The sequence below is a fragment of the Oryctolagus cuniculus genome, chromosome 17 (genome assembly GCF_964237555.1).
Source record: "Oryctolagus cuniculus chromosome 17, mOryCun1.1, whole genome shotgun sequence".
NCBI lineage: Eukaryota > Metazoa > Chordata > Mammalia > Lagomorpha > Leporidae > Oryctolagus > Oryctolagus cuniculus.
The window spans coordinates 43,039,994-43,066,010 of record NC_091448.1 but is presented as its reverse complement, the minus strand read 5'-3'; the positions used below and the strand labels follow the sequence as shown (position 1 = coordinate 43,066,010).

Below are 26,017 nucleotides of genomic sequence, written 5' to 3'. Positions count from 1 at the left end.
GACAGAGAGAAAGGTCTTCCTTTGCCGTTGGTTCACCCTCCAATGGCCGCCGTGGCCGGCGCGCTGCGGCCGGCGCACCGCGCTGATCCGATGGCAGGAGCCAGGAGCCAGGTGCTTTTCCTGGTCTCCCATGGGGTGCAGGGCCCAAGCACCTGGGCCATCCTCCACTGCACTCCCTGGCCACAGCAGAGGGCTGGCCTGGAAGAGGGGCAACCGGGACAGAATCCGGCGCCCCGACCGGGACTAGAACCCGGTGTGCCGGCGCCGCTAGGCGGAGGATTAGCCTAGTGAGCCGCGGCGCCGGCCGATGTTTAAGTTTTAAAACAATTCTTTCTGTTGCCCGGTGATCAAACCACTTTTGTAGACTTTTTTCCTCTGGGTCCCAAAACTGGCTCCGTTTCTTTTACTTTGCCTTGTTTTTGTTTCTTTCTAGGGTCTTGGGGGTTCTTCTAGGGCTCAGCTGCACAGTTTGGCCTTCAGCGAGTTCGTCTCTCCGTGTTGTGGGCCCTGATTCCACTGTTTCATGCCTGGGAGCTCTGCTTCTGCAGGCTTCACGTCCCTCATGTGCCCTGAGTTTTAGTGTGAAAACCAGGGGCAGATGTCTCGCACAGCAGTTATGACACCGCTTAAGATACCCACATTCCGGGGCCCGTGCTGTGGCGCAGTGGGTTAATGCCCTGACCCGAAGCACCGGCATCCCATATGGGCACTGGTTCAAGACCCAGCTGCTTCACTTCCTGTCCAGCTCTCTGCTATGGCCTGGGAAAGCAGTGGAAGATGACCCAAGTCCTTGGGCCCCCGCACCCACGTGGGAGACCTAGAAGAAGCTCCTGGCTCCTGGCTTCGGATCGGTGCAACTCCAGCTGTTGCAGCCATTTGGGGAGAGAACCATCGGATGGAGGACCTCTCTCTCTCTCTCTCTCTGCCTCTCCTCTCTCTGTGTAACTCTGATTTTCAAATAAAATAAATAAATCTTTAAAAAAAAAAAGATACCCACATTCCACGTTAGAGGCCTGGGTTTGCATCCCAGCTCTGCTTCCAATTCCAGCTTCCTGCTAATGTGCACCCTGGAAGACAGTGATGACAACTCAAGTACTTGGGTCCCTGCTGCCCATATGGGAGATCTGAATGGAATTTTTGGTCCCTGTCTTCAACCTGGCCCAGCCCTGGCTGTTACAGGCATTTGGAGAGTGAATCAGCAGATGGAAGATTTCTATCTCTGCCTCTCTGTCAAATAAAAGTTTTAAAAATAAAAACAAAATAAAATAAAATTCATGTTCAGGAAATGGTAAATCAGCAGTTTTCTTTGTAATTTGTGGTGCTCGGTTGCTTTTGTGCAGACAAGTCCTTTCTGTACCTGGTGTGTTGGCCCAGGACACAAGCGATGTCTTCTTCCACTCCAAAGATTTAGGTGAAGTGAACTGACTTTTTCAAAATGCAAGCTGTGCTTCCCCAGGAAAACATGCTGTGTAATCACGTCTAAATGCTTACAGTGGTACCTTTCAAACACAGCAACGTCTCTGGGGACTTTGTTGATTGATGTTTAGAAAACCAAGGCTATGTCGCCATGTCACCATGATCCTTTTTTCTTTTTTTTAAGGTTAAATAAACTAAATAAGTTATTTGCAGAGTTACAAAAAGAGGGGGAGGAAGAGAGAGAGGTCTTCCACCCACTGGCTCATTCCCCAAATGGCTGCAACAGCTGGAGCTGAGCCGATCTGAAGCCAGGAGCCAGGAGCTTCTTCCTGGTCTCCCACATGGGTGCAGGGGCCCAAACACTTGGGCCATCTTCCACTGCTATCCCAGACCATCAACAGGGAGCTGGATCGGAAGTGGAGCAGCCAGGACTCGAACCGGTGACCACATGGGATGCCAGCATCACAGGTGGTGACTTTCCCTGCTTCACCACAGCACCAGCCCCAATAAAAATAATTTTAAAAAATGTTAAAAGACACTTCAATGTATAGAGCAGCCATGAAGAAGAGCAAATTTATGTGTCAGTTTTAAGTAAATTAGTTGGCTTCCCGTAATTACAAAAAGAGGTCCCCATTCCCCTCTCCCTTACTACATTATTTTCCAAAGCAGCTCAGTCCTCAAGCCAAGAAATTGCTGGCTAGCGATTGCTTCTGTTGCCACAATCTTCTCAGTAAATAATGTTGGGAGCTGGGATGAAGCTTAATAAGAACTTTCTTGAATGTTCCCTGTTGCCCTGACATAGCAATAAAACCTCAACAACAGCCTTCATTGATGCAAAAAGTGAGCTGAGCTCATCCCTCACCCCCAGCTCCTGCTGTAAATAGTTACTAAAGGATGAAACTAAAGAAATAAGGGCTGAAGACATGAACAGGAGTCATAGCTCTCCCCTCCCATGCAAATTCAACAGCTTGATCTCTCCAACCACCAACTTTTTAAAAAAAGACTTTATTTATTTGAGAGGCAGAGTTATAGACAGAGAGAAGGAGAGACAGAGAGAAAGGTCTTCTGTCTTCTGGTTCACTCCCCAGATGGCCTCAATGGCCAGAGCTGTGCCAATCCAAAGCCAGGAGCCAGGAGCTTCTTCAGAGTCTTCCATGTGAGGGCAGGGGTCCAGGTACTTTCTACTGTGTTCCCAGGCCATGACAGAGAGCTGGATTGGAAGTGGAGCAGCTGGGACTCGAACTGGTGCCCATATGGGATTCTAGTGCCGTAGGCAGAGGCTTAGCCTTATATGCCACAGTGCCAGCCCTCCTCCAACATTTTAATCAGCATGAGCCTATGACCATACAGGTGTTCCACCAGTGGATATAGAAGTATCAGGTGATCCTTTCCGAATTAGGAAATAGTTGTTCTTGTGTTCATTTTTGTAACCGTAGTGAAGGTGTAGCCTGGAGAGGCAGAGCGGGCTGGGAGAACAGCTTCTGGAAGTTGTCCAGGAGGTTCCTCAGCTCAGCGTCGTTGTACAGGACAGCTCCCCAGCCCAACTCCATGATCTCAATCAGCGTACCCAGCGGCTTCCTAGTCCGGCAGAATTTCTTCCGGGTGTTTGATGGCCTTCCTCTGCTTCGTGGTTCTAGCGTCATCAGATTTCAAACTGGCTGACAGCAAAGCAGCGAGTCCCCTAGAGGAGCGAGACAAAAACGGCTTCCTGTGCAGAATGGCCAGCAGTTCCCGGCCCTGCAGTCACCAGCGCGTGACAGTGCCTGACCCCAGCCCTGGGTACGCGCAAACAGCTGCTGCCGAGTCACACAGAGCTCCCTCTGCACACGGGCTCTGAAACACATCTCAAGTCACTTACCCTAAAAAAGCTGCCGTGTGTGGGGACACGGCACCCTCCTTAAGGCCAGAGACACTGATGTTGGTATCATTTGACACACCCACCAGCCTTCTAGGAAGAACAGCAGGAAAGCTAACTGAGGTATGCCCAGGTTCCCTCTGACCTCAAAATGCAGAGAGCTGCTGGGCTGGGCAGCCTCCCCCTGCCTGCCCACACACCTCACACCTCTTCATGCGCCTTGCTTGGGCTTCCCCACAGAGCTGATGTCCTACCTTGGTGGCTGGCCCAGGGCAAGCAGTTCAAGACACCCAGGTGGAAGTGCAAAGCTTCCTGTGATCTGTCCTGGGAAGTCGCAAAACTTCACTTCACTTCTGAAGTCTGTGTTTCCAAAAGTTGCTCAGTCCAGCCCAGATGAAGGGGAGGGGGACTTGGCTCCATTTCTTGAAGGGGAGGGGGGCAAGTTCCCACTGCAGAAGAGCTGTGGGGTGCGAGATGGTTGTGTGGCCTTCTCTGAACACTACAGTCTGCCAGACCTCAGGATTCCAAATTTTCTAACAACGCTCCAGTGTTCTGTTCATTTTAGTGGACTGGATTCCAGTAGAGAAAAATAGCCTCATTTTTGCTCTTGCTGATTTATTTGGATAAGATGGAAATTTATTAGACTTTCCAACCAACCAAATTTCTACATTTGAGTTTTAAACATAGTTAAGTATTACTATGATTTTTTAAAGATGTGTTTTATTTATTTGAAAGGCAGAGTTACAGAGAGAGGGGATGGGAGAGACAAAAAGGTCTTCCATCTGGTGGTTAACTCCCCAAATGGCTGCAATGGCAGGGGCTGGGCCAGGCTAAGGTCGGAGTCAGGAGCTTCTTCCGGGTCTCCCATGTGGATGGCAGGGAACTGACTACTTGGGCTGTCCACAGCTGCTTTCCCAGGTGCATCAGCAGGAAGCTGGATCAGAAGTGGAGCAGCTGGGACTCGAACCAGCACCCATATGGGATGCCAGCATCGCAGGTGATGGCCTCATCCACTATACCACAATGCCAGCCCTATTACTATGATTTCAAAACAGCTATTGATTCTGAAGTAGTGGGCTTTTTAAAAATACAAATGTAGGGGCTGGCACTGTGGTATAGTGGGTTAAGCTACCACATGCAGCACCTGCATCCCATATGGGCACAGGTTTGAGTCCTGGCTGCTCCACTTCTGATCCACCTCCTGCTAATATGCCTGGAAAAGCAGCATAAGACAGCCCAAGTACTTAGGCCCCTGCACCCACGTGGGAGACCCAGAAGAAGCTCCTGACCCCAGGCTTCAGCCTGGCCCAGGCCCTGTCATTAAGGCCATTTGGGGAGTGAACCAGTGGATGGAAGACTTCCCTTTCTTCCAGACTCTGCCTGTCCCTCTCTGTAACTCTGCCTTTCAAATAAATAAATAAATATTTTTTAAAAATCCAAGTGTCTGGATTTTAAATGTGATACAGATATTACAGTGATAAATTGTGTGTTTCCTACTGAGTTTTACAATGCTGGAGACTAAATTTGAATAATGTAATAGTCGAAAGTTACAAAAGAAATGAGGACAAGGTAAGGACAGAGAAAGCAGCCTCCAGAAAACTCTCTACTAGCACTAATTCGTGACAACTCCCCTGAGTCTCAGTAAGACTTGAGTTTAGGCTCAACTGTCAGACTGGGAGGAATAAGCCCAAAAGAAAGCCGTCATTATAGACTCTGTCCATCATGTCACCTGTTGGGACCCAGTCAGCAGAAGGGACCTTGCATCTAGATCAAACCCCATCATCGGCACAGTTGAAACACCATTCAGTGTGGATGGGTGCAGAAGAGGGAGAAGACCCAGAGAGAAGCATTGAGGAGATGTGGTCTGGAGGGCAGTCATGGAGATGGGCAGGAGGAGGTCATCGGAGCCCTGCAGGGGATGCAAGATGTCCCTACAGGCAGACACTGGGAGGACACCAGGAAGGCCCTGGACCAGGGTGGGGACGTTCTCAGACTCCCGAGAGACTGAATGTGCCAAAGCAAAGGGAAGAACACACAGTTGAAACAAAACAGGGTTAACACCAGTCACATTCTCTTCTGCCTTAAGGTTATCGGGGTCCTGGAAGCAGGGGGACGCTGAGGGCAGGGGCATTCGGCTTAAGTGAGTGATTTACTTTTTTTTTTTTTTTTTTTTGACAGGCAGAGTGGACAATGAGAGAGAGAGACAGAGAGAAAGGTCTTCCTTTTTGCCGTTGGTTCACCCTCCAATGGCCGCTGCGGCCGGTGCGCTGCGGATGGCGCACCGTGCTGATCAGAAGCCAGGAGCCAGGTGCTTCTCCTGGTCTCCCATGCGGGTGCAGGGTCCAAGCACTTGGGCCATCCTCCACTGCACTCCCGGGCCATAACAGAGAGCTGGACTGGAAGAGAAGCAACCAGGACAGAATCCGGCGCCCCGACCGGGACTAGAACCCGAGGTGCTGGCACCGCAGGCAGAGGATTAGCCTATTGAGTTGTGGTGCTGGCCTAAGTGGGTGATTTAAAAGCCATTTTCTGGACTCACCTCCAGAGAGCCCCAGGTCAGGCTGTCTGGGGTGCAGCTCAGGAATCTGCCATTTTTACAGCCACTCCAGGTGGTTCTGCGCCCCATGTTTTGAAAGCTGCAGTGAACAGAATCCTTTCCACGTGGTGGCCAGCTCAAGGGTGTTGAAGGCAACCGGGTTAAGGTTTCAACCCACAAAATAGAATGGTTAGAATCAGAGCCTGGCACATACCTGAGGTCCAGGAATAGTCAGAAACGGCACGATTTCACAAGCTTTGCTTTCCAACAACTATGCTAAAACTCTCACTGCCACATCAGAGGTCTGAAATGTGACCAGGAACATTGCACATCACTGAAAAAATGAGAAGAATTCAAGACATGTTCCCAGCCTGGGTTTGAAACCTGAACATTTGAGATGAAAAAATACTTTAAAAAAAAAAAAGCAAGAACAACCCTTGTTGATGGTAGAAAATTAAAAAGTTAGATAAGCAAAAATAATATTGTTAACATGCATGATCCCATCCCCCAGAGATACGCACAATTAACCCCTCGGTGTGTCTCTTTCCAGCCTTTGTCTAGACAAACACATCCATCTGTGGCTTTGTTTTTCTCCCATTTGCTGGGATTGTGCTGTGCACGCCTGGCTAGTGTGGCTGTTTTTCAAGCTGTAGGTTTAGAACCGGGTGCCGAGGTCATTCTCTCTGGCTCCTGGATCGTACGGTTTCCCGCCCCCACTTCCCTCCGTGTCTTGGCTTCATTCTTCTCTGTTGGCTGACTTGCCTTTGTGCCTCAGAGGGGCTGCTCTACAGATTGCTAACAGCTGTACCAGTACATGTGACTCTCACAGCATTGCACCAAGCAACAGCAGCCAGACAGAAGAAAACGTATTGTATGACCCATTTCTACAAAATTCCACAAAATCCCAACCAATTTCTAGCGACAAGAAATAGGTCAGTGATAGCCTGAGTGAGGGGTGGGGAGGTTGACTTCACATGGCACCAAAGGAACGTGGGGGAGTAATTCAATAGTCCCTGTTGTGATGATGGTGGTCATTCTTGGGTGCATGCTTTGTCAAAATTCACTGAACCTAAGATGGGGGCATTTCACTCTATGTAAATTACGATTCAATAAAATGAATGTGCCTTGCACTTATTTACTCTTCAAAAACTTGAGAAAGGGGGGACTGGCCTTTGGCAGAGTGGTTAAGATGTTGTTTGGGGTGTGCCTGCCTCACACTGGGTATGGAGTACTGAGTATGAGACCCACATCTGGCTCCTGACTCCAGGTTCCTGCCAATGCACATCCTGGGAGGCAGCAGTGATGGCTTGGCCAGTTGGGTTCCTGCCACCAACGTGGGAGACCTGGATTGAGTCTCAGCTCCCAACATCAGCCCTTAGCCTAATGTCAGTCATTGTGAGCATTTTGAGAGTGAACCAGCAGCTGGGAGCTCTCTCTCTCTCAAACAAATACATGTGCTTAGATGTTGGAGAAAGGGAGTCTTACTGGGTAAGCTGGAGTCCTAACAGCCAAGGCTTCAGGGCCACTGCTAAAGACACAGATTGGGGCAGATGCATGGCTAAGGCCTGAAGCTGAGAGCTGGAACTCCAGTCAGCCTCCCTTGCTAGAAACAGCCCTGAGACTCAGGGGTAGACCCTAGTGGCCATATCGGTGTGGAGGGATTCAATCCACCTGCCACTGGTCCAGGGTAGACACATAACCCAAGCCAGGTCAGTTCTTCCCCGAGAGTTTTCAAACAGGAGCTGGGGTGGGAGAATCAGAACATCACTGGTGGGAGCCTGGTTGCATGCGAGGCACAGATACTGCTGGGAAACAGGTCTCCTGTCTCAGAGGACTACTCAGTGTGTAAAGGACTGGGGCAGAGGGCAAAGTGCTGGCGAGAGGATCTCTGCAGAGCCGAGTGGGTGTGCAGCCGAAGCAGTCAGTGACCCCAACCCCAGAAGGCTAAAGGGACAACGTGGAAGTGCCCAGTAGCTTTCCTCTCTCAGGGCTCGAGAAAATTCCAGGGACAGGGCTGGGTCTGGGTCAGCATTGCCAGAAGCAGTTGTAAACGGAGGGTGGAGTGTCCCCAGTTAGAGCTGCGGGCCAGCCACGCGGCAAGCCGGAGATGGGGCTGAGAGGGCATTCGCTGTCTGCAGTTTCCGTGGACGTTTATTGAGCGCTTCTGGCGATCCAGCAGTGAGCGAGGCAGACAGGCCTCTGCTGTCCTGAAGAATCCACAGAACTCGGCAGTCGACAAAAAGAAAACCAGACACGGGGGGATTTCTAGACAATGATGTGTTCTGAGAAGCAATCAGTGATGGGGGAGAAAAGGGGCTTCAGCGGAGAGCAGGCCACGCCCCTCCCTGAGACATCCAGGAGGCTGTGCAGCTGCAGAGGGGAGCTTTCCTCCATTTTTGGTCACAGTTTGATGCCTCCTGGAAAGTGAAACAAGGCTGGTGCCTGACATTTCAGACTGCACAGGACCACAGCCCCTTCAGCTTCGTTAGGAATCACCTCCCTCCCCACTGCTCACATCAGTGCCACCTTCCCAGGCCCACCGCGCTCTGCGACGAGCAGTTCGTGTCCCTTTGGTGACAGCTCTAATGTGGACGAATGGCCGGGGACCCACTGCTCACATCAGTGCCGCCTTCCCAGGCCCGCCACGCTCTGTGACGAGCAGTTCGTGTCCCTTTGGTGACAGCTCTAAAGTGGACGAATGGCCGGGGACTGGCTGGCTCAGAGCCCCCATGCGCACCGCCCACCTGCCGTGGCCATACATGCCTGCACAGGCCAGGGATGGACGTGGTGAGGCTGCAGCCAAGACTGCCACAGCAGGATTATTTTAAACCTCCCTAATTCATTTTCCCTAACATGTTAAAATGTTAAGAGCCTATTAGCGAAATTCTAAGCTCAAAGTAAGTACTTAACCAGCAATATCCCCAAATCTCAGCTTTCTGTTGAACTTTTGAGTGTTTTTTTCCAACTTTAAAAAATAAGGAGGCAGGCAGGCGCTTGGCCTGATGGGTGAGACACCAGCTGGGATGCCTGCAGACCCTAGCAGAGCACCTGGTTCAATAGCCGGCTCTGCCTCTGGCACTGGCTTCACTCCCCACTTCAGTCTGCTGCCAGTGCAGAGCCCGGGAGGCAGCAGTGCTGGCTCCGTAGTCGAGTTCCTGTCGCCCATGTGGAGACCTGGACTGGGTTCCCAGCTCAGCTTCAGCCAGGCCCGGGCTGCCGAGCCTTGACTGGCATTTGCATGAGACCATTCTCTGTCTCTGTCTCCCTGCCTTTCAAGTAAATAAATTAAAACATTCTTAAAGAGGCAGGCAATTGGCAGAGAAGCTAAGATGCTACTTGGAATCACCCATGCGGGAGATCCAGACGGAGTTCCCGGCTCCTGGCTTTGCCCTGGCCCAGCCCCAGCCGCTGTGCCCATTCAGGAGTGAAACAGAAGATGGAAGCTCTCTCTCTCTTTGACTCTCCCTCCCTCCCTCTCTGTCACTCTACCTTTCAAATAAATCAAATACATCTTTTTTAAAAAAATGCAACGTGTCGGTGGGTGGGGTGGGGTGCGCGGTGCTGTGCTGTAGATTAGGCCTCCGCCTGAGGCACTAGCATCCCATATGGGCGCCAGCTCCAGTCCTGGCTGCTCCACTTCCAATCCAGCTCCCTGCTGTGGCCTGGGGGAGCAGTGGAAGATGGCCCAAGTCCTTGGGTGCCTGCAGCTATGTGGGAGACCTGGAAGAAGCTCCTGTCTTCGGATTGGCCCAGCTCCAGCTGTTGTGGCCATCTGGGGAGTGAACCAGCAGATGGAAGACTTCTCTCTCTGTCTCTACCTCTCTATCAATCTGCCTTTCAAATAAACAAAGTACATCATTTTAAAAGGATAAGCATCACTTTATATTGATTTTACAGATAGATTTTAATTTATTTTCCTTCTTTTAAACAAAATTACTAAAAAATTCATAATATTTTATATAATCATGTTCTAGTGGCAATTGATAAAGGATTAAAAATATATTATAATTGTAATAAAAATATAAAAATTTGACCATATTTATCAAAAAATCAGCCAGAGACAGACTCTGGGGCCCACTGAGAATCACGGGCTCTCTGCCACGCTGGGCACCTGATCTTGGGAGACAGAGGCACTCGGGCCTGATCAGGCGCCACATTATCAGGGAAGTTTGGAAATGCCGATAAGAGAGGGCAGCGATATTTAATAATATTTAACAGGGTGCTCTCCACATAGTGGCTCAAACAACTGGAAGTTGCAAAACTTGCATGATGATGTTGCTAAAGAAATCACGATGAGGGCACAGAGGGTCAGGCTCCCACCTGTGATGCCTGCAACCCTGTGAGCGGCAGCTTGAGTCCCGGCTGCTCTGCTTCTGATCCAGCTCCCTGCCGACGTGCCTGGGAAGCAATGGAAGATGGTCCAAGTGCATGGGTCCCTGCCACCCATGTGGGAGGCCCGGATGGAGTTCTTGGCTCCTGGCTTTGGCCTGGCCCAGCCTGAACCTCTGTGGACATTTGGGGAGTGAACCAGTAGACAGATTTCTCTCTCTCTCTGTCTCTCTCTGTCTCTCTGTCTCTGTCTCTCTGCCTCTCCTTTCTCTGTATAACTCTGCCTTTCAAATAAATAAAACAAATCTTTTTTAAAAATTGCAATGGAGACTATTATAAGACTATTTCCAATTTGGCATGGGCATAGACTTGATTTTATCTATTCTATTTCCATATTTCAGTGTTAGCTTTAAAATGTTTAAATATGTTTATTTAATAACATGCTGATATTATTAAAAACAGTTTTATCTAATTATTCATAAAGTAATGATCCACTAGGCCTTATGGCTGGTTTAATATTGTGAACGGGGAGACATAGAGTTGAGGGAAATTTTTTTTAATGTAATGCACTAAAGTGTAGCAAAACAAAGTATCTTTTGGGTATGCATTGGGTTGGGGGAACATGAAGCTCTCAGAGATTTCATAATGGGTCCATTTTTTTTAGTAATTTTAAATATTTATTTATTTATTTAAAAGGCAGAGTTAGAGAGAGAGACAGAGACAGAGACAGAGGCAGAGAGAGATCTTCCATCAGCTGGTTCACTTCCCCAAATGGCCACAATGGCCAGGGCTATGCCAGTTGAAGCCAGAAGCTAGGAGTTTCATGTAGGTCTCCCATGTGTGTGCAGGGCCCCAAGCACTTGGGCCATCCTTCACTGCTTTTCTAGGGGCATTAGCAGGGAGCTGGACAGGAAGTGGAGCAGCTGTGTCACTGAGCCCAGGGTGATAGCCTTTTTGTTGGAGGTTCCTTGGCTCTGTAGTTACCTGATACACATATGCACCCATCAGTTCTCCAAACTGAGCAAAAACAGGGAGCAGAAATGACCAGAGCTCATAATGGCAGCGTTACCTTAGCAAATTCACACAAGGAAATAAGAAAATGCATGCTGCAGATAACGACGCCGGAACAGGGAAGAGCAGTCCAGGAACCAGGGCACAACGGGAAGGGTAAGCAGTGGTGCTGGAGAGGACAGCCCAGGCAAGCATCTGAAAACTCGCCAGTCTGATGCCGGTGGCCCCGCAGCCTGCAGGCACCCCTTCGCAAGGTAGCCCCTAGCCACAAATGCTAGTCCACCACAGGTTCAGAGCCTCATCTACATTTCTCTACCAATGCCATTTAATCTGATTTTCTAGGATTTTTTTTGTTCTCTGTGGATCTTGGTAACCAAACAGTTGAAACTTTCTCAGCTTCAAAACAGCAGCTGGGTGCCCAGCCGAGCCCTGGGTTAATGTTCTGGCTGCGGTGTGTCCCATCTGAAGGTACCTGCTGTTTCTCCCACTCCTCGTATTATTTTATTTATTACAGCCTGGTGTTCCCAGGGGATGTAAGTGCCGGTGAGAACAAAAGCACACAAGATGCCCCGACAAACAGTCCCTGCTCTTCTGACCTACGCTGGGGCCTGCTAGGAAAGGGAAAGCCTTGCTCGGCTTCCTGAGAAAGCGACTGTGAAGAGGGTTTTCAGCTGGGTATTGTTTTTGGGAAGGGTTCAGATTTTTCCCTTAACAGAACAGAAGGAAAGAAATCCAAAGATCATCCTAACAAAAATAGAGGCAGCGCTCCCAGGCTCAGTGTCTGCTCAGGCAGTCTACGGAGACTCAGACTACGGAGGCCTGTTTGGGTAGATCTGTTCCCCAGACTTGTTCCAAACTCAGAATGTTGTGAATATCTGTTTAAGCCTAAAGAAACTGTCTGTAAGTAGAAAAGGAAAAAAGCAAAAAAAAAAAAAAAAAAATTGTTGGCAATTTCGGATGAGTGACTTTGCAGACTAGCATTGAATCCCATTTCACTGCACACCTTTGGCTCCCGATGGAAAGGAATGAAAGACGAGCAAAATAAATATCAGTGCTACAACCACAAACACTGAGAAAGCTCTGCTGCACCTCGGCAAGCAGTAGGCATGGAGGGAGGGAGGGAGGGAGGCCGGGCGAGGGGGGCAGCGGAGGGGGGGGCAGGCGGGCTCCACTCCAGAACACCCTGCCTCCCTCCCCCCACCCCCCAGGAAACAGCATCCTGGAATAATTCATGGAGGTCCCAGCCACTAGCATCCCCTAATTAGAAAGAGCTGGAATTTAAGCTAAAAATAGACCCTGGGCCAACCAGCTCATTTGCAATTACTTTTACCTTTAAAAATAGCTTTGCTTCAGGCCCAGGTTATAAGCAGCTGCCCCACAGAGAGCCAGGACTCAAACTGGCACCCATATGGGATGCTGGTGTAGCAGGTGGTAGCTTAACCCACTACACACAATGCTGGTTCCCATTCTTAATGTTTAAGATGAACAAGTAAACCACTTTCTATTAAAAATTAAAAATGGAGGAGGGCGGGCCTAGCCAGAGCTGATGGGCTTCAGAGGCTGGGTTCCACCTGGGACCTGGGACCCTAGGCCTGTCACAGGAAGCTGGACCAGGAGCATCATCAAACACCTGGAATCAGTGTTTGCCCGTCTGCTCAGAGGCCTGCAGCTCCTCCTTCTGCAAATCAAGATGGGAGAGACGGGCATCACAGCAGGGTCTGGTGACAGAACCCCAAGATAAGCATTTTCCCCTGCTGCGGGTTAGGTACCAAGTGTGGATTAACCTCTCAATTTTCAAAGGTGAAAAAGCATGAGGGAAAAAAAAAAAAACCCACGGGAGTCCTAAAAATATTCCTAAAAAGAAGAGACTAAAGCACTCAGGAGGAAGGCATGCTATTGAGTGAGGGGGACGGCTGGGGACAGGAGTGGCCAGAGCCGAGCCTTCAGAGCAGGAGGCTCACTTTCTCGGGCAGTGCAGGGTCTTTGTTGAAGAACCTCTCTCACAGGGTGTGATTCGCCTTGAAGATGAAGCCTTCTAGGCACAGCCAAGACAGGCTGGTGAGCAAACCCATCCAGAGGTAGGAAATGAACCAGAAGCGGGAGGAGCTGGAACAGACCAACTTCCAACAGAGGGGGTGTGCGTCTGGGGAGAGGAAGGGCTACAAGTTTGAGGACCATGGGGAGAAAGTAGGCCCTGAGCAGAAAGGAGAGCAAACAGGAGGCAAATAAATGAATGAGCTGGGGGCTGGCGCTGTGGTGCAGCAGGTTAAGCCGTGGCCTGCAAGCGCTGGCATCCCATAATGGCACTGGTTCAAATCCTGGCTGCTCCACTTCTTATCCAGCTCCTTGCTAATGCACCTGGGAGAGCAGCAGAAGATGATCCAAGTGTTTGGGCCCCTGCACCCATGTGAGAGACCCAGAAGAAGTCCTGGTTCCTGGCTCTGGCCTGGCACAGCCCTGGCCATTGCGGCCATTTGGGGAGTGAACCACTGGATGAAGATCTGTCTCTCTGTCTCTCCCTTTCTCTCACTGTAACTCTGCCTTTCAAATAAATAAATAAATCTTAGAAGAGGAAGAAGAAACGAATGAGCTCTGGATGAACAGAGAACCTATAAAACTCCTGTGTGTGCCACTGGACTTTCCACAGGACTCCCGATGGAAGGTTGACCCAAGGTCAGCTGCATTTCCGTGGACAGGTTGATTGCAGGAGAAAGCTGAAGCAAATATTAGATGGCACATTTTCATTGTGATCCAAATAAAGCAAAAATATGTACCCTGTGAAGAAACCACTGAAAAATGAGGTTCTCGAATGCACCAAAACGAAAAGCTGCCCAGAGCAAAGGCAGAGATCAATACAACTTTTTCAAAACAGGAATCAGATGAGACAAAAATAATATCACTAATATAATAACATAAATAATAATATAACTAATAAAATAATATAACAGGCATGTGGAGCAGCAGGTGATGCCAGCATCTCATTTCAGAGCACTAGTTCTGTTCCACTTCCAATCCAAATTCTTGCTAATGCACACAAGAAGACAGCTGAAGATGGACTAAGTACTTGGGTCCCTGTGGCCAGCATCTGGAGACCTGGATAGAGTTTCAAGCTCCTGGCTTTGGCCTGGTGCAAATCTGGCTGTTAAAAGCCCTTTGGGGGCTGGCACCGCGGCTCACTAGGCTAATCCTCCGCCTGCAGCGCCAGCGCCCCAGGTTCCAGTCCTAGTTGGGGCGTCGGATTCTGTCCTGGTTGCCCCTCTTCCAGTCCAGCTCTCTGCTGTGGCCCAGGAAGGCAGTGGAGGATGGCCCAAGTGCTTGGACCCTGCACCTGCATGGGAGACCAGGAGGAAGTGCCTGGCTCCTGGCTTTGGATTGGCACAGTGCGTCAGCCGCAGCAGCCATTTGGGCGTGAACCAATGGAAAAAGGAAGACCTTTCTTTCTGTCTCTCTCCCTCACTGTCTAAATCTGACTGTCCAAAAAAAAAAAAAAGCCCTTTGGGGAGTGAACTAGAGGATGGAGATCCACCCATCACTCTCTGTCAATCTCTCTTCCTCCCCACTCCTTTTCCCTCTGCCTTTCACATAAATAAATACATAAATGCATAAAATACATAAATATATGAAAGTAACATAAGGGACTGTGAAAATACATGAAAAGAAGTTTCTAGATGCAACAAGAATAAACAATCCACAAAAATAGAAGCCAAAGATCATCCTAAAATGAAAAGGAAAATGGAAAATTATAAAACAGGTGGAGAAAATATGATAAATACAGAAAACAAAAGAATTAAAGAGGATGAAACAAGAACACCAAAACAGACCTAACAATTGAGGATGCCATCAAAGGAACTCCTGAATTGAAAAGAAAATCCAGTGTGAGTAGATTTAAAGGCCACTTCAGGCAAAATCAATAGAAAGACACAAATTCTGAAAGGCAAAGTTACACAGAGAGAGGGACACACACACACACACAGGTCTTCCATCCACTGGTTCACTCCCCAAATGGCCACAACAGCCAGGGCTGGATCAAGCCAAAGCCAGGAGCCAGGAGCTTCTTTTGGGCCTCCCATTGTGTGCAGGGGCCCAAGAACTTGGGCCATCTTCTGCTGCTTTCTCAGGTGCATTAGCAGGGAGCTGGATCAGAAATGGAGCAGCCGGGACTCAAACTGGCGCCCATATGGGATGCTAGTGTAGCAGGTGGTAGCTTAACCCAACTACACACAATGCTGGTTAATTTTTAAGATGACCAAGTAAACCACTTTCTATTAAAAATTAAAAATGGGTGTGTTTTTTGACACGATAAACTATTCCAAACTAGTGTCTTCCTTAATGGCTAATATTTGGAGTATTCCCACTAATAGGTAAAAACCATCACCACTCCTGCTTACCATTGGTCCCAAAATTCCAGTCCCTGCATAACAACAAGAGAAGGAAGTGAAACAGAATGTTGGCAAGGTGTGCCGGAGTGCACTAGAACAGAGCTCCCTGTGTAACTGTGTGCTGGTACCTCATAGCCAATGCCCACCCCCCCGCCCCGTCAACACCAGGACCCCTCCTGCCTCTGGCAATCTCTGTTCTACCTTCCTCTTCTTTAAGATCAACTTTTTAAAGCTTCCACATATGAAACAGAATATGTGGTACAGAATATGTGGACAGGTTATGTTTCTGGTCTACTTCACTTATCTTAATGTCCTTGGGTTCCATCAATTTTCCTATAAATAACAGGATCTCATTCTTTTAAGGGCTGAATAATATTCCACTCATCTACAAATGGCCCACATAGTGTATTGCAAATCTTGGCTATTGAGATTGATGCTGTAGCACAGTGGGTAAAGCCACTGTCTTTGGTGCCAGCATAGCATATGGGCACCACTTTGAGTCCTAGCCATTCTACCTCCAATCCAGCTCCATACTAATGGCCTAGGAAAGCAGTGGAAGATGGCCCAAGTGCTTGGGCACCTGCACCCATGTGGGAGACCAGGAAGAAGCTCCAGGCTCCTGGCTTCAGATTGGCCCAGCTCTGGCCATTTCAGCCATTTGGGGAATGAACCAGCTGATAGAAGATCTCTTTCTCTCTCTTTTTGTCTCTCCCTCTCTCTGTCTGTAACTCTGCCTTTCAAATAAATAAATATTTAAAAACTAAAACTTGGCTATTTCCTTTCAGTAACTTTGTTGAGATATTAGTGGAGAGGTAAAGCACTTCCATCCGGGCAGATCAATGAAGCTCACACCCTTGACCTTCACCACTTGTGCTAGGCTTCCCTTTCTCAGCAGGTGGTTACGTCAACACAGCCTGGCCTTTACTTTTGGGGACTTAGCCTGAGGATGGTGCAGACACGGGTAGTGCTTAGTGGAGAAGTATCCTCCACTCTTTTTTTTTTTTTTTTTTTTTTACAGGTTGATTTATTTAAAAGCAGAGTTGGGGGTGGGGTATCGATCTTCCATCTGCTGATTCCTTTCCCAAATGACCACAACACCTGGGGCTAGGCCAGCCTGAAGCCAGAAGCTTGGAACTCCATCCAGATCTCCTATGTGGGTACAGAGGTCCAAGCACTTGGGCCATCTTCCACTGCCTTCTCAGGCACATTAGCAAGGAACTAAATTGGAAGTGGAACAACTGGGATTTGAACCAGCGCCTATATGGAATGCTGGTGTCACAGCTCCAGTCCCCAATCCTCTTATCATCTCTTTTAAAAAACACTGAAGCTATACAATCCTGTTATGTATCAGCAGCAATCCTTGTTATATCCAGAGGCTGTAGTCATGGCCATCCTGAACCAGTGAGGTCTGCCATCTCTTTTAGCAAATGAAGACCATAAACAAGTCCCTCAAAAATTGCTCTGTCACTTCGGTAGAAAATAGCCACATATGGCTATTTCTTTTTTCTTTTTTCTTTTTCTTTTTTTTTTTGACAGGCAGAGTGGACAGTGAGAGAGACGAGAGAAAGGTCTTCCTTTGCCGTTGGTTCACCCTCCAATGGCCGCCACGGCTGGCGCGCTGCAGCCGGCGCACCGCGCTGATCCGATGGCAGGAGCCAAGTGCTTCTCCTGGTCTCCCATGGGGTGCAGGGCCCAAGCACTTGGGCCATCCTCCACTGTACTCCCTGGCCACAGCAGAGAGCTGGCCTGGAAGAGGGGAAACCGGGACAGAATCTGGTGCCCTGACCGGGACTAGAACCTGGTGTGCCAGCGCCGCTAGGCGGAGAATTAGCCTAGTGAGCCACAGCGCCGGCCCATATGGCTATTTCTTAAGAATTAATTATTTATTTGAGATAGAAAGAGAGAGGACAGGGAGCACTCATCTACTGATTCACTCCCCAAGTCATGAGAGCCAGGGGCCCAATCCAGGTCTCCCACGTGGGTGGCAGGATCCGACCACTTGTGCCATCACTGCTGCCTCCCAGGGTCTGCACTAGCAGGAAGCTGGTGTTAGCAGCAGAGCCAGGATTCAAACTTGGGCACTCAACTATGCACCGTGGTCATCCCACATGTGGCTATTCAAATTTAAATTAAGTGAAGTAAGCTGGCACCACAGCTCACTAGGCTAATCCTCCACCTGCCGCACCAGCACACTGGGTTCTAGTCCCGGGTCGGGGCGCTGGTTTCTGTCCCGGTTGCTCCTCTTTCTGTCCAGCTCTCTGCTGTGGCCTGGGAGTGTAGTGTAGGATGGCCCAAGTGCTTGGGCCCTGCACCCCATGGGAGACCAGGAGAAGCACCTGGCTCCTGGCTTCGGATCAGTGTGGTGCACCAGCCACAGTGCACCAGCCGCAGCAGCCATGGGCCATGGAGGGTGAACCATCGGAAGGAAGACCTTCCTCTCTGTCTCTCTCTCACTGTCTACTCTGCCTGTCAAAACAAAAAAAAAATTAAGTGAAATATAATAAAACTTGAAATCCTATTTCTTAGGCACAGTGGCCACATTTCAGTAGTCACACTCGAGTAGCGGCGGCCCAGGGAACAGCTCAGCTATAGAACACATTCAGCATCACAGAAAACTCCACTGGGAGGGACAGCACGGGTCCAGGTAATTCTCACACTCTCTTCTAAAGGGAACTGAAACAAAGGAAGTCTGCTCTGAGGGTAGCGCGTTAGGCCGTGAGCAAAGACTGCACAGTCCTCTTGCAGGCAGGAAGTCGGGGATTCCTTCACCTTGACCTTCTAGTCTCGGTTCACCTTGGATTCTTGGGGTCTTCAGCGGGAAGACAAGAAGAACTTTTAAAAACTCTTGCATCGGCACCGCGGCTCACTAGGCTAATCCTCCGCCTAGCGGCGCTGGCACACCAGGTTCTAGTCCTGGTCGGGGTGCCGGATTCTGTCCCGGTTGCCCCTCTTCCAGCCAGCTCTCTGCTGTGGCCTGGGAAGGCAGTGGAGGATGGCCCAAGTGCTTGGGCCCTGCACCCCATGGGAGACCAGGAGAAGCACTTGGCTCCTGCCATCGGATCAGTGCGGTGTGCAGTTCGCAGCCATTGGAGGGTGAACCAACGGCAAGGGAAGACCTTTCTGTTTCTCTCACTGTCCACTCTGCCTGTCAGGAAAAAAAAAAAAAAAAACAACTCTTGCATCTGAATAAGAAAGACTGCTCTGCCAAGGCTTCCTGCTGTTTTCCATTTTTAATCCAGTCTGTTTGGAGATCCCAGGAACCCGTTTGGGGGGTGCTTCCTGGGGCTACTGAGAAGGGGACATTTTCTCATCCCCCTGCCTCCCGTCCCCCTCTCCAGGAGAGCAGGACGCTGGATTCTTGCTTACTACACTACATACGCATACCCTGCCGGCTGAAGATGGAAGGGGAAGAACTTAAGTCCTGATTCCCAGTTCTGCCGCGAACTGACAGGTGCAGGACTGATCTGCCCTCCAGAATCTGGGGTACGTGGTAATACCTCTCACTACCATTTAAACCATTGTGTTCAGTTTTCAGGGTGTGTGTCGGGAAGCTGGCACACTCCAGCACATGCTTGGGGTAGCAGATCTAAGCTGGTAGGGACAGCCACAGTAAAACTCATGGCCCACTGGCAGCTTGCCCAGAGCTTCTAGGAACACGGAGACGGCCTCCCTCCAGAGCAGAGGACAAAGGTCCAGGGGCAATGGGCTGTGTGTTGGCACTTAGGGACCGGAAAGAGCACCAGTTTTACACCACGGGTCAGCTTCAGACGTCATTCACTCAGTTACTCATTACACGTCTGTAGACACTAGGTAAGCTGTAAGGTCAAACAGGTGTGGAGGCGACAGGGTGCCTCTGCCAGGGGCCCTCCCTCCCACTCTCACCAATCCCCTTCTTGGTGCCATCCCCACCCCTCTCCCAGCTAGACTTAGGCACCATCTGTGTCAGGGCTGGATCAGGCCCAGTGTGGACGTGGGAGCTGAGGGAGCACACTGAACCTGGCCCCCCTCTCAGCAACGGGAACGGTAGACCCCAGCCTGTTCCTGCTCACCACGCCCACTCTGAGCAGATGGCCCTACCCGGCCCTACCCAGGTGCACTGATCCATTCGGGAGCCACTCCACACTCAGGCGCTGGTAGGCACCCTGCCCCCTTGCCAGCTCGCGTATGCCTCTGTGGTTTCACTCTCCTTGCTCACGTGGGGAGCTCACACGCACTCTCAAAGCCGCCTTACACAGTCTTTCTTCCATGCGCCTGACTCATCCCCAGCCACACTTCTCGCCAGGACAAAATGGATCATTTTTTTCTCCCTGTACACTCCACATGGGCTTCAGACACAGCCCTGCTCACTTGGTCTCCAGCACACTTGTTTCTGTGCCTATTTCTCCTGCCAGGACTTCATCCTGAAATCTGTACACGTGACATACAGGAAGCCATCATCAGGTATCTACTGACACGAAATGAGAAGAAATGAAATCATGAAGCCCTTCCTGGGGCCACCGTGTGCCCTGCACTGCCTCCACTCTGCCAGAGCCGACAGATTCCGTTTTCCTGGAGTGTGGCCTAGAGGTGGTAGAACCAGCAGAGGAGAGCTCTCTGTCTCTGTGCTTCTCAAAATAGGCTAATTAATTTCAATTGTTGTAAAACTGTGATGATGGCTATGCAACACTGAATATAGTCCAAGCCATCGGATGGGCAAAATGAATGGTGTGTACATTATACATCAATAAAGCTGCTTGACATACTAAGCAAATAAACCCCCAAACAGAGCCGGCGCAAGCCTCCTTCCTGTCTCCACAGCAGGGATGGCGTCCTGTTTGCCTTGGGTCCCTTTGCCTTCCTGCTCACTGGAATCCTCCCCGCCCGCCAGCAGGCTCGTGTTTGCTCTGCTGCAACACCTCGAGGATGCACTGGGCCCCGCGCCGGACTTTTCTCCGTGGTCCTTGCCAACTAGGTCAGAGTCAGGGAGGGGGAAGAGCCCGGCCGGCCCAGCCGCTATTTCAGAGGGTGACAGCAGCAGGGCGTGAGAAGCAGCCACAGAGCCGCCCTCCGTGAGGATCTCTTGGATAGGACTCCAGGCTGCTTTCTGCTGGCTGAAACCTCCACTGCTGACCCCGGAGGTGACACTGGATACCAGGGTGTGGCTGGAAATAGGGAAGCACTTCCACCGGGCAGCAATGGGCCCTGGGAGCCACAGCTGTGAGAACTTGCCTTTCAAATGGCTTCACACCCACACTTAATCTTCCCACCTCCAGTCTGGGAGGAACAGGGCAGCACTCTGCATTCCTGCTCCACACCTGATGGAGCGCACTCACGTCACCTGCCCACGGTTTCTGAAACGACTTATGTGGCTAAGTGTGCTGGAGCGGGATTTTTAAAAAAGCTTTACGTGGGAGACCTGGATAGTGTTCCAGGCTTCTGGTTTTGGACTGGCCCAGTCCTGGTTATGGCAGGCACCTAGGGAATGAGATCTCTCTACATCTCTCTGCCTTTGAAATATAATGAATAAATTCAGAAGAATTCAAAACAGCATGTTTCGCCAATAGGGGTCTTAATTATGCTTCAATCACACAATGGAATGCCGTGCACATACTAATAAGAATTAGTGATAGTTTAAGAAATGTTGAAATGGAATGGCTACCAAGATGCATTTTTAAGGAGAAAAGCATGATGCAGAACAGTGTGTGACACGCTATTTGTCTAAAAGAGGGAGGCAAAGAGCCCATATATTTGTAGTTGCCTGTATCCAAATAAAACGGCTCTGGAGGACACATAAGACAGAGGTGAGCTGTCAGACCCCAAGACCCTGGGGCTGCAGCTTCCTGCTATTCAGGCTGCATGGGGTTGGCGTGTGAGTCACACTGATAAGACAGCACAGATGGGATGGTGGATTCCAAGGCTAGCCCATGGGACACTGTGGACTTTGTCTTGTTCACCTGGGTAATTCACCAGCATGTCACCAGGACACTCAAGCAGCCCCATGGAGAGATCCACGTGTCCTGCTGACAGCCGCATGGACAAGTCATCCTGGAGGTTTATCCTCTCGCCCGAGCAAGCCTTGAGGTGACTGCGACCCCAACTAAGATTTTACTACGACCTCATGAGACACCCAAAACAGCTCCTCCTCCCCCAGAGGAGCTCACAGGGGCAGATGTGCAGTGGTTAAGCCTCGCGCTGGGAGGCCACGTCCCACATCACAATGCTTCCGCTTGAGTCCTGGTTCTGCTTCCCACCCCAGCTTCTAGCTTACGCACGCCCTGGGGAGCAGCAGGTTGGGCCCCTGCACTCACACAGGAGAGATGGATTGAGCCCCTGGCTCCCAGTTTCAGTCTGACCCAGTCCCAGCAGTTGCATGCATTTGGGGAATAAGCCAGCAGATGGGAGCTCTATTTTTTTTTTTTTAAAGATTTATTTATTTGAAAGGCAGAGTTACAGGGAGAGAGGGAGAGACAGAGAGACCTTCCATTTGCTGGTTCACTCCCAAAATGGCCAAAACAGCCAGGAACCAGGAGCTTCTTCTGGGTCTCCCACTGGGTGCAGGGGCCCAAGCACTTCGGCCATCCCCCGCTGCTTTCCCAGGCACATTAGCAGGAAGCCAGATCAGAAATGGAACAGCTGGGACACGAAAAAGTGCTCATATGGGATGCTGTTGTCACAGGAGGTGGTTTTATCTGCTATGCCACAGCACTGTCCCCTGTTTCTTCGAAGTGCTTTGAGGAGACAATTTATGTAAGTCTGGTGCATTTGAAGACACTGTGGACTTTCAGGAAAATGTTATTGGAAACTGAGAGAAAGGGGCTGCAGTTAGGGGAACTGGAGCACTGATGGGCGCAGCTTGCAGCTAGGTGGGCATAAATGGCCTTCCTTTTACCATTATGAATATATATATATTTTTGTTTCAAGGGCAGAGTTACAGACAGAGGGAAAAAGAGAGAGAGATCTTCCATCCATTGTTTCACTCTCCAAAACAGCCACAATTGCTGGGGCTGCTGGGCCATGCCTAAGCCAGGAGCCCAACTGGAAGTGGGTCAGCCAAGACTCAAGGTGGCATCCATAGGAAACACCAGCATCACAGGTGGTGAGCACACCACCACCTCACAATGCTGGCCCCTACACGGTGCCTCTTATCCCAAGATGGCTAGCACAGCCTGAAGCCTCCTGGCTGCATTCAAGGATGCAAAACGTTTCCCAGAGGTTCCCAGAATTCTTCAGCTTCTACTTCATTGGCTAAAACTGTGTCACCTGATGCTCTTGGCTGCGAGGAAAAGCAATTTTTTTAAAAGATTAATTTATTTATTTGAAAGGCAGAGTTAAATAGAGAGAGGCAGAGAGAGAGAGAGAGAGAGAGAGAGAGGTCTTCCATCCGCTGGTTCGCTCCCCAGATGGCCGCAACGGCTGGAGCTGCACTGATCCGAAGCCAGAAGCTTCCTCTGGGTCTTCCACATGGGTGCAGGGGCCCAAGGACTTGGGCCATCCTTCACTGGAAAGCAAGTTTTTCTCCTGAGGTTCTCTGATGGAGGGGGCCAAGGAGAAGGAAGACAGGACTTTGACCTTCACCACTGTCTCCTCAAACCCTGGAGCAGCACTGGGGCTCTGAGGTGCTTAATGAGCAGCTGGTGCGACGAACAAATGAACAACCAGTGCTCTGCAGCGCATCCCCAGGTGCCAAGTTAAGAGTCCTGCTTCCTACAATGATTAAAAATGAATCTGATCTGGGCCAGTGTGGCGGTGCAGCAGGCTAAGTTGCCTCTTGTGACACTCGCATCCCATTTTGGAGTAGGGGTTCAAGTCCTGGCCACCCTGCTTTCAGTCCGGCTGCCTGCTAGTGTACCTGGGAAGGCAGCAGAAGACAGCCCAAGTACTTGGGTCCTTGACATTCACATAAGAGACCTTGATGGAGTTCCTGACTCCCCAGTGCAGACTGGCCCAGACCTGGCTGTTGCAGCCATTTGGGGAGTGAACCCATGGATGGAAGATCTCTTTTTCACTGTCTCTCCCTTGTTCTCTGTCATATGTCTTTCAAATAAATCATTTTTAAAATCGAATCTTATGATATCTAGCAAATGCAATGTACATACTATCAGAAATCACTGGTGGGACTGTGGGAGAGATCCGCACTGAGCATTCTTTTAAACTAGGTCTGAGCCGTGCACTTTGAGTCATAAAGGAGTAAACCAGGTATGGACAGGGTGCACTATCACCTTCACAGCGGATCAAGGGCGCGGCTTAGGTGAAGCCGGAAACCACCCACCCAGAATTAGACCCACCTGTCAGGTGATCAACAGCGCTGCAAGCCAGGGCCTGGGCGCGGCTGGCTCCTTTACTGCCAGCCAGCGGGAGGGCAGTAGGTGGGCAGAACCAGGCTCAGCTGTCTTCCCCAGCTGACTGCCACGTGCTCCTCCCTGGAGAGTAGCGCCAGGAGGGGAAAGAGGCCGGAGGGAGTGACGCTAGGGGATGGAACGAGGGGAAGGGAGTCTTTCCCAACCCCCCAGGGGTCACGGTCATGTTTCCCTTGCTCCACGCCAGCAGCAGTGCAGCGCCCGGCACCGGAGATGGAAGTGCTTACTGCAAGTCCTCCTGTCTTCCCCACGGCAGGGAAATAACGTTCCCTTCCTCCCTCGACATATGTAGACTTCACTTCTCCTCGGGATTGCTCAATTTCTCTTCCTGTGTTGCAATTCCCCCAAGCATGTGACTCCGGCTTGGCAATTCTCCCCGCGGGGCGGCAGGGACGGTGCAGCAATGCCCTGCACACCGCGTCCCTGCACCACAAACTGCCCTCGCTGGCGACCATGCCCTCCTGCCCCTGCCCCTGTCCCCGCCCAGGGGTCTCCTCGCCCCACCCAGCTCCAGGACCATCCACCTCCCCGGCATGCAGTGCCAAGAGGTGGAGGACTTTCTCTTTTCGCCATCCAACATTTGAACCCCTTTCCTGGGTATTAGAACTCCCAACTTTATGGTTTTATTGACCGCAAAAGCTCACCACTCCACTAGAAAAAACTGGATCAATCCTTCCCTTTCCCAGCTTCCCTTGCGCATCTGCAGACTGCGCATGTGCCCCAGGCTGGCCAATCACAGAGGCCTGTGCCAGACTGTGGGGGCGGGAGGCCGCGGGTGATGATGGGAGGTGAGGCTTCCCCAGGATGTGCCCTGTTGGTGGAGGGGAAGGCGGCAGATCTGCGTCGCTGGTACAGCAGGGACAGCCATGCTTGCCGGGGCGCACACCACTGTTTCACGGCAGATACGGTTCCAGGAGAGGCCGTTGACCCAGACTGGGTCACTCTGAACCCAATTCTCAGGCCTTGTGGTGGGTCTGAGCTGCCCATTTACCTTTAAGTATGGAGGGTGGGCAGTTTAGAGAATGAGCTCATTCAGATTCATTGAGGCTTAAATCCTGACTCTGCGTGAGCCAGAGTTACCAAACGCAGGTTCCCACGTACTGCTTAACGCTGCCAACTCAAGGGTTGGGGCCGACTTGCTTTCCCAAGAAGGCTGATTTCTCAGGAGCAGGGGCCCTGCATGTATTTTAGCGGCAGGCACTGTGGCGCGGTGGGTTAAGACCCAGCCTAGGATGCGCGCATCCCATGTCGGAGTGCCTGGAGTGGGGTCCCACCTCTTCCTCCAACCTAGCTTCCTACTCATGTGCACCTGGGGAGGCAGCAGGGTCCCTGCCACCCTCATGGGAGGGCTGGATGGGATTCTGGGCTCCTGGCTTCAGCCAGGAGCTGGCCCAGCCCCAGCTGTTGTGGGCATTTAAGGAGTGAGTCAGCAGATGGAAAAATCTCTGTGTCACTCTGCCTTTCCAATAAATAAAAATAAAAAACTTAAATTGTAATGCATTTCAGACCCCTCCCCCCGCCTTCATGGCCCGGTCAGCTCTCCACCTGCATACATAATGGCATGTACACCTGTGTACAGGTAGAACATCTCTGGAAGAGACACAGAACCTGACAGCAGCAGATACCTCAGGAAAGGCTAAGCCAGGAGCCGGAGTGACACTTGCTCTTCCCTGCGCCTTCTGGAATAAGGAAGAGCTTCGAGAAGCTCATGGGAAATGGAATTAAAATAAAATTATTTTGTTGCAAAAATTTTTGAAATCCTTATAGTGTTTCCATGATGTACACTTTCCATGAACATTTTGAACATGTATGGGTTTCCGAATTTTTTTTGTACCCAAATAGTCTTTTAATTCCATTTGCATATACTTTTTGAAGGACTCCTGTATTTTTCCATGAACATAACAGTACTTTAAAAATGCTGTCTTTATCTGTTTGAGAGAGAGCTAGACTGAGCTCCTTCCTATCTGCTGGTTCACTCCCCAGCTGCTTGCAACAGCTGAGACTGGGCTGGGCTGAAGCCGGGAGCTGGAAACACAACCCGGGTCTCCCCGAGGGTGGCAGGGACCCAAGGACTCAGCTATCACTGCTGCCTCCCAGGGTCTGCATTAGCAGGAAACTGGTGTCAGGACCTGGAGCCAGGAATCAAATTCAGAGT

At 50.4% G+C, this 26,017-nt stretch overlaps 1 long non-coding RNA gene across 1 annotated transcript; it reads right to left on the bottom strand.

Moving 5' to 3' along the window:
• Positions 1–2,405: 2,405 nt before the first annotated feature.
• On the bottom strand, positions 2,406–24,546 carry LOC127484458 (uncharacterized). Its single transcript, XR_007911465.2, has 3 exons — positions 24,507–24,546; positions 23,791–23,925; positions 2,406–3,097 (listed from the first exon to the last, which is right to left on the bottom strand). It is a non-coding gene; the product is annotated as an uncharacterized lncRNA (long non-coding RNA).
• Positions 24,547–26,017: the final 1,471 nt, after the last annotated feature.